Source organism: Cuculus canorus, chromosome 1, assembly GCF_017976375.1.
Source record: "Cuculus canorus isolate bCucCan1 chromosome 1, bCucCan1.pri, whole genome shotgun sequence".
NCBI lineage: Eukaryota > Metazoa > Chordata > Aves > Cuculiformes > Cuculidae > Cuculus > Cuculus canorus.
The window spans coordinates 146880032-146889810 of NC_071401.1; positions in this window are offsets into that span (position 1 = coordinate 146880032).

The window sequence follows — 9779 nt, forward strand, 5'->3', positions numbered from 1 at the left end:
AAGAGTTTTGTGACTCTTGCTTTTACCCTCACCTCTGCTGCCATTGCACAGGAAACCTGTCTACAGCCAGTTCCTGTGAAGTGAGGTTTTTTCACAGCACAAAATTGCCACTTCCCCATGTCTGGTTCCTTTTCCCTGTCCAGAAAGTCACTCTGCCAGTGTATCCTTCACCAAGCTGTCAGCCCTTATTCCCCAGCTCCATACACCTGAAATGTGTCCCGTGTAGAAAATGAGTCTTGGATTTTGCTGGCAATGGCTGATGTCAAAGGAAGAAGTTGCAGAGCCTGCAATATTCTGAGGCGGCTGCCACTTAAAATTGTTTTTTCCACAATGACAACGTCTGTCCCTTATCCTTTCCCTGGCAGCTGCACCTAAAACCTTGTTGCAGGTCTCCAGTCCCCTTTTACAAACATAGATGGCCGCAGCATGGTCTGATTTTCCCATTTCCCCTCACAGACCACAAACTCAGCCACATACCTTCAAACAGCTTCATGCTCTCCAGTGTTTACTTGCACCCATTCTACTTCCATGTGCTCTCTGCCTCCTCATGTGGTGATTTTCATCTATGCCACAGCACCTTTCTTACTGGGGCACCTCAGCAGAAGAGGAAGCAGGATTTGTTCTCTCCAGTCTTCAACCTGTGTCACCTGCTGACCCCAACTCTCCAGTCTTTGGGGAATGCCACAAAATACTTTCCTTTAAAGCACTTCACAAAAGGAAATCTTTCTAGGCAGTTAAAGTAATGCCTTTGACAGGACTGGTCACCATGTGTGACTTCATGAAAACATCTTCATTTCTACTGCTCATCTAGTGTTCAGCAAGTCATGGTTTCCTGCTGGAGTCTGAAGGGTCCCATAACACAGTGTGGGAACATGCTGGAATCAATTCTATCCTTGCCACCTCTGTGGAGGTGCCCAAGGCTGCAGCTGCATGCCGTAGGGGAGTTAGGGGCCTGCAGAGGGAACTGCTCCCAGTGCTCAGGGAAGTCCAGCCCTACCACTCTATCAAGCATCTTCAGGTCCCTGAGACAAGCAAAGACTTGGTGGCTCCCTTGCAGTAGTGACACCTATAATTTTATCAGCTGGAGGGTATCGATCCAAGAAGGAAAACCTTTAATGCTACATCAAGGACCGTACTGATCCAGGCTGAGCTTAAGGGAAACACTGAAGTACTTTTTACTTACCTCCACCACTGATCCTTTTCCCAGTCACAGTGGGGTAAACAAAACTGTTGTCCAAATCAAATCTTTTCTTCAGAACAGGTCACAGAATTCACACATTTTCTTGGGCAAAACAAGGTTAAATCTGGATTCTTGTGACAGTAGAGCTTTTTTTCTTGGGCTGCACCCTGCAGCCGTCCAGTCTGTCCAAATGGTGTGGGAGCAGTGACAAGCTTAAGACTTGCCCTTAGAGTCAGAAGGGACTCGTGTCCAGATATAGATATCACTGGGATGTACATCTATTATAATATTGGGAAAAGTAACACTTTCAATCAAGATAAAAAAATAGCTGTTTATTCAGTCTGATATGACTCTACTCAGACAGAAAATCTCACTCTAGGTCCTTGCAGTGTTTGGATTTTTGCTAAAATCCATAGAAAAACATGCAAGCATGCCACTGCCAGGGCTTTCTGCACAGGTGCACTGGTGGCTGTTCAACCCAGAAAGCAGGCACCACTGGAATTAACACTGGCAAATGAAAAGAAACACAGATGCAGACATTCCTCTCAAGCCAAAAAAAGGTTGTCAACAACTCAGGGCTCCTGCATACACAGAGCTGCAGATCAGCTTGCAGTTTGCTGTGCCTGCTGCTCTGACACCAACTGAGCTGTAAACATGATGGGAGTATTCACAAGAGGATCCATATTGTTGTCTTTGAGCAGAGAATGATTTTTTTTCCTACTTAAAAAGAATTCAAATCTCATTTTCCAAGGTATTACTGGAAGCAGTAACAGATTCTGAGGTTTTAAAGAGAAAAAAAGACAAAACAAAAAGTTGTTTTGCTAACATGAGTAATGTTTTTCAACATCTGTAATGGAATTAAGCTACTGATTATTTCTCCATCAAGAAAAGAGTTGTTTCCACTAAAGAAGGTCAAGGAGCAGCATTCCAACAAACAGCAATTTATCAACAACACTAACATGATCTTGGTTTTTTGTTCACTCCAAATTCCCCCTTTCACCTTCCCATAGTGCATACATCAGAGATGCTCAATTCTTATTCTCCAGCTCATGTAAATCACACTGGGACTGTGTTTCTTGGACACCACCGTGGATATAGCAAGGTGGCAGAAAGGAGAGGAGACCCATCCCCTTGCCAGAACATCTGCTGATGATGTGCAGGCTCCCCACCATCACCCAGCCTTGATGGTGGTCCCAAGAGCCTCAAAAGCACGCTCACCACTACAGACTCCTCTCTGTTCTCCCTGGAGGAGTACTGAAGTGTTATTAGAACAAAAGCTCTTTCCTTGGGCATTCCAGTTTTAAACACTGTTTTCGAAGGATTCCACCTAAGTAGTTTAGCCAAGAGTAACAAGCCTGGGGCATTAGGAAGGCTGAAGTTTCTGATTCCCAGCCCCTTGCATCTATTTTTAGCCCTGAAATCAGACAAACAATAAAAATTGAAAATGACCAGGCAGAGAATCTGTTGAAAAATAGCAGTTGTGTACTTTTGTCTTTCTTCCACAGATAACTGGCTTTTAGTAATAACAACAACAACAACAACAACAACAATAGACAGATATAATAAATAAGTGATTAACTGTTTTTAAAGGCTTATCATTTAGGTGGTTAGGAAAACTTTGCATCTTTACATCATGCTCCCCAAGAGTGTATGTCCACCCAAAGGTAGGTGCTGGGCTTGCTTTTCAGATGCCTCCTATCCCTTGACATACCTACAACTAGTTTTTGTGAAACAGTAAGAGTACCAGCCTGCTTGTTCTTTTTTAAGGTTATTTTAACCCATTTAGCAGCATGATGAAAATGTCTTGAGTTCCCAGCAAGGGCAAAACAAAATAATTTGAGATTCATCAAGCTGGAAGCTTGACATTTTTATTCTGAATTTTAGATGGCAACTGAGAATCCTTAGCAGATAATAAACCCAACTTCGAAAAACCAAGAACCAGCTCTCAGGAGTTCAATGTAAGTGCTTACCTAAAAAAGAGAGAAAAAAATTACATTTTTATTGTTGAACTTGTGAAGGCAGTACAAGAAACATATTCCTGGGCAACAAATTGGCCCAAATCAATGATAAAGCAATGATAAAATGAATAAACAAATATTTGATAAATTTCAAGGGAAAAAATCCTTTTCAAGCTATATTTACTTAGGGTAGTCTATTTTAGCAGGTATCCCATGGAAAAAACCTCACATTTTATTACATTGTTAAAAATTCCTCATAATACAAATGTCTCAAGAAGCTTAATTTTGGCATTCTCTAATTTTTTAGTGTTTGATTATTTTAGTTTTTTGAGCATGAGATAGTGAATCTTTTCAACTTATTTATAGTTCAGTAGTGCCCAAAGTCCATTGGAGGTCATAAAAACACAGCAGGATGCAAACATTTATTTTAAGCTATCTTGCTTTTAAGACTCTACAGAGCACCCAGAAATGACTGGTTGCCTTTTGACATTACAGAATAATAGTAGCATCTGTAGAGAGGCTAGAACAGAGCTATGATGAATCACCTTGAAACTGGACAACATAGATTTCATTACAGGAGAAAACTCAGAGACATATTTTTTATGGCTTAGAGGACAATCTGAAGTAGCCCAGAGACAATGTTTTTATAGACTCTATTATCTTTCAGACTTGACCTAAAAGCTCCATAAGAAGCAAAATAATTTGATTTTTAAATGATGTCCCAAACCTACAACTTTGCCACAGCCAGTGGCAAAATGACAAGCACCACTGTCATTGCTAAATATTTTGTAAAATGAGGTAAGTCTCCATTTTCATAACAACATTTGAGTCCATATATTAAAACTAAACCCTAAAGTGAAATATTAATAACTACAAGCTGTAGAAGTGATTAATTGGAGCACTCTCCTAGAAATCAAAACAATACACAGAGTAACTTTTTTCAACATTTGAAATAAGTGTTTTGAAAAAGTTGAACTTTTAACTTCTCAAATTATATGTAGAGATATGACAAAACCAAAAAGCATTTGCAGCTTTCAAGGAGAAATCAGTTGAACATCTCTGATTGAGAAATGAGAGCAGCAGAGGTGTAACACTACTGGTTTCCTTTTGCATTTTTAGGGTTTTTTTAACAAGCCTTTGGGATTCTCTCCCTTCAGAACATCTTTTCTGTTAAGTTCTGCCAGAAGGTTCAGGCTCCAGAGAATTGCCATTGTCATCCAGATTTGTAGGTTCCTTCCCCATGAAAGACATTTGAAGAAAATGAACCCCAGTAATACCAAGAAATCTGCTGTCTCTGAACAAACCATTTCTGGAGGCTGGGCATGGTTTGATGACCTACTTTGGACAAGGACTTATTCCGACATCTCAGGCTACAGCCTGCCTCCTCTGAGGCTGCCAGGAGAGTCCAACATACAGCTGCCGACAGGACAATGATTAATTTGATTGTCACCAGCACAGCTCTGAACTTAAAGCTTGTTCAGGAGGCACATAAAAGGCAACTCAATGCAGTCACTTGGGTTTTGCTGCTAAGGGAGCGAGGGAAGCAGAAAAACAAATCTCAGCAATGTTTGACTTCAGCTAGTCGAAGATAAGGCCAACCTCTCCAGCACAGCAGTGTTGTTTGTTCTGATCTGCTGTCGTGAAGTGGGTATGGCATGGTACAACTGTCCTGGAGAGGATTACTGATAATACCCGATTGGTCCTTCAGTGGGTGTGAAGCCACCACACCTCACCCAGATCACTGGAAGTACAATGGGATCAAGAGAGGGACTATGTCATGGAGGCATCCTTCTTCCAGATGCTTCTTCACACCACTTTGATTATTTACACTGGTAGACACCATGAAGCAGCACTGCAGAGCTGTGTGGCAAAACACTGTATCAGCCACACCTCATGACACAGGCAAGAAAACCTATGGGTCAAACAGTCAGCCACTGCCAGCTGTAAGTAATATCCTCAGTATTGATGGAGGTGTGCAGGTGAAATTATTACAAGCCTGCAACTACGTTCTGGCAACCACAATGACAGTGCAAGGGCTACCACTATAATTTGTAATGTCTAATAAAGGCATTTATGATACTGAATCATAGGACTTGGTTCCTTATTGCCTTGCTCCTCTTGTCACCATTTCAAGCCACTCCCAAGAGACTGTGCGATGTTGCAAAGTCATCTCTCCAAATAATTTACCAGTAATGTTTACTCTTGGTTTGCACATTAGAGCTCAAACTGGAATGCAATGGAGACACTTCACATCGTTTTGAGCTTTCCAACTTTGTAGCACAAAGCTGCTTGTCTACAGACGTATCTGATGGACATGTTGTCCACAAGGTAAGACGAGGTTTCGAGACCCTACTCTGATGAACTGAAGATTCCCATAACCATGCCAGTCCAAGTCCCAAGTCACATGCGCAGTAAATTCTCCTCCTAGAGAACAATCAGGCAACATTAGCCACGTTCCAACTGAAGTTGAAAAAACCAGCAGAGTAGAAAGCATTCAGGATGAAATGTTCTTTAATGGCACTTACTTGGATGCTGACCTGAGTAAAGGTGTGAGCCTAACCCTATGGGTGAAACCTAGTCTGTGGCATAGTTTTATGCCAGAGGGTGTATTTGAGACAAAAATGGGAAATAGTGCAAGAAGCTTTGAAAATTATAATGAAGTGCGCATCCTTACCATATATATAGAAGAAATATATTTGCCAGGGATTATTTCAACTAACAGGAAAAAATGAAGATATAATAACATGTTTCAATAAAAACACCTTAAAGGAGGAAACAAGAAATCTAGTTTTCTTAAAGATTGGGATTAATTTCAAGTATATGAATGTCTATGACCCTATTATAGAGACAGTCAACACACTTTATATTTTCCCCTGTACCTCTAAATGAGAATTGCATGCAATTGTTTCCAGACAAGGAGAGATTGATTGTTTACCTTACTGTTTCAGGTGAGAATTTGTCTTCCTCTTGAAATTTGAAGAGAAAAATATTATGTTGCTTTTAGCAGATGATTATCAGAAATTAAAAATTATATTCCAAGTAGTGAATTTCAGGGTTCTTTTCACTGGAAATCTTTGGTTTCTCAAAAAGCAAATGTTACACAGGCAATGATGTCTTGAGCAAAGACCCTCTAACATTGCTGTATAAGTTCTCCAACCATTATTCATTCTATTAAAAAGAATTTGGAATTTACAGAAGCTCACTTGCCCTATTACAAATTAATTCCCTGCAAAAAATGGTTTGTTCTTACCTGATGATCCAAAGCAGTTCATTTCATACAGTAGTAAAAGAATTTAATAATTTATTTATTAAAGTAACCCACAATTTGGAAGAGGAGAAAGAAGTAGTCAACTGGTTTGTTTCAGATTTCAAAGATTAAGTACGTTTTTATAATAAACAGATATTTGGAGTTTGCTCCTAGCTGATACTATTACACAATAAGTTGATACTATTTACACATTAAGATGTTATTAAATCTTTTGATTTTAAACAAAATCTGTTGGCTAACTTCTAAAAAATATGTAAGGCTCCTATGGACAAACCAGGCAGTGGTAATCCTTCCAAGTTTCTCCCATACAGCAATATCATTTTGGGAATGCAAAGCTAGCCGTGGCAAAACATTCACAACTCAGTTATGGTCAATGCCCCATAATATACAACCATAAATATGATATTAACATGGAATCATAAAATGGTTTGGGTTGGAAGAAACCTTAATGATCATTCAGCTCCAATCCCTTTGCCATGGGCAGGGACAAACTTCCAATAGTTCAGTTTGCTCAAAGCCCCACCCAACCTGGCCTTGAACACATCCAGAGATGGGACATCCACAATGCCTCTGGGCAATCTGTTCCAGTGCCTCACCATCTCCAGAGTAAAGAATATTTTCCTTATATCTAATGTAAATCTACCTTCCTTCACTTTAAAGCCATTACCCCTTGTCCTAGCAAAAAGTCCCTTTCCAGCTTTCTTGTAGGCCCCCTTTAGGTACTGGAAGGCTGCTATAAGGTCTTCTCAGAGCCTTTGCCTCTCCAGGCTGAACAATTCTCTCAGTGTGTCTTCACAGGAGAAGTGTTGCATCTATCTGATCGCCTTTGTGACCCTCCTTTGGGCCCACTCCAACAGGTCTGTCTTTATTGTGCTGAGGGTTCCAGAGCTGGATGCAGTACTCCAGGTTATTAGACATAAGCTGAAAGGTGTGCATTACCTCTCTGATTTTGTTTATTTATGCATGTGGTGTTATGTTTGTGTTCTCTCAAGCAGAGTTTGGTAATGACGCAATGTGGACTCTCTCCAAAGTTTGAATACCTTCCTAACTCCAATAAACAGTCTCACATTTTCCTGCAGTCTGGTATCCTCCACAAAACAGCTATTGAATATGACCTGCCTCCAATTAACATGTCACTCTGAATCATAGCATCACAGCAAGAATCTAGTGAACTCAGCTTTTATGGAGCTGAAGCTTTCCTGCAGACAACACTGAGATTTGGCCAGCATAAAAAGCAGGCAATGAAGGCTAAGGGTGGAATTTAGTATTTCAAATTACTGCCATCTCCTATTAACATAGGAATCAAAGATCATAAACAAAAACTCTGTAAGTGGACTGCTAAGTCCCAGAGTACCCATAAGGGTGCTGTGATCCAAACTAATCACTTGCACAGTGATCCATTAGTTATGAGAAATGTAAAATAGATGGCAAAGTAAGCCACAGCTTTGGTTCTAACTCTACTCTGTTTTTCCGATTAAGCTCTTGCTTCCTTTTCACGCTCTACAATTTTTCCTTACACTATGTCTGTTAATGATTGTTACATCTTGTGTATTTTCTCAGCCTACCAAATTGTTTTTAAAGCGTGATGCAAACTTCCAAAGTAATTAGCAGTTCCAGTCTGCATAGAGAGACATAAACAAAGGGAACACCAACGCAAATTTTGAAGGAGCAGGCAGGATATTTATACATGCTGGCAACACTCAAGAAGACATATAATGTTCATGGACTTATTATGCTGGGCATTAAGCAAATAAAAATGAGATACCTTGCTTCTCAAAACGTTAGCAGTCTCACACATCTGAGGGTTGGAACAAGCCAATCCCCATTTCTCTTCAGTCTTAAAACAATTTGGCAGTGGCCTACTTCTTGCTCTGTTTTCAAGAGATTAGAATCACAGAGAAATGGAGCGGACAATTAAACTATTTCCTTTTTTATATCATTTTCAGTTCCTCCTCTCCTTCTGCATCTGTCTTTACTGCATGATATTATAACTCTCATTCTCTTACATATTTCCTCCTTTTAGCATACGAATTCCCTTTCATGGCTCCATCCCATGGTATCGTTCTAATTCTTTTCTCAGTACTGTTAAGCTAATAAGAGTTTCACCGCCCTTCATGGAATGATCTGTTTCACAAGCAGGGTCCTATCTCCAGCTACAGGTATTTTAATAATGACCAGATAAGTATCCACCACACAGAAGTTCCCACAACACTGGTGACAGACGTTCTAAGTGCCCACATGCAAGTTTCTGCTGTCTGGAAAATAATTCTGTGTTTGAAAGCCCTAGGGTTACAGTAAAAATTGTCAGATCATGTAAAACGTAATTGTTCCTGTTATCATAAATCTGAGCTTCATGCACATTTGTTGTTAAAAGGGTTGAAGCATATAGCCCAGTCTCAAAAGATTTCCTGCAATACTGGCACACCATTGCTCTATGGGAAGTTTACAGAACTGTTATTTTCTTGGTTATTTTCTAAATACACTGCAAACCAAAAATACTCCACAAAGCACCCTCCTCCAGCATGTTCTCCACAAAGCCAATTCACCTGAAGTGTTCAAATTTCTATCAATAGGAAACAATGACAAGCACTGCAAAACTGCAAGAAACTATAACCAGATAAGAGCTTCTTTTAGTGGGTACACAGAACTCAGGAACTGTAGTAGCAGTCAGTAATAATTGTCACTTCTGATCGCCATGGGAACCAAACAGAGGTCTACTCTGCAGAAAACAGATCAGCAGTGACTCACTGACTGCTTGGGAAGAATGATTATTGAGTACTAGACTTGTGTGGGTGAAAGGGAACATAGACAGGGAACATACACTAGTGATGCCATATCAACCATAGTCCAGCACAGCAGAGACTCCTCTGCTAGACATGCAGGATGAAATCAATTAAATTACTACTTTGCCTTTGTGTTCTTTAGAGACAAATTTCACTGTTATGCTTTTCTGCAGCCTCAGTCTTGTATGGACTTTGCTATAGGAGGATTTCACTTCTAGTGAATGACATCCTTCCTGAGCTTACACTGGGTTTTATCAAGTCTTCTGCAACTTCCATAGTGATAGATTTACCCCTTGAATGACACAGAGGTTTAAACTAGGTCAGATCCTCTAAACTATACTGTGAGACGCATGGCACACATGAGACGGGCAGTATCTCCATCTGGACTACCCAGATACTGAGAAGTAAGGTCCTTACAACAAAGCTCCTGGCTTTGCGTTAAGAAGAATGCAAAATAATTGCTGTCTCATCAGTGTAATTCAAAGGAGCAGCTGTCTTTGAGGTGAAATAGTTTGTACAACTAGAATAAAATTTGCAAGCCAGACAAGATATTTGGATTGCTTTTCAGCTAATCTCGAACTGTAGTTTCA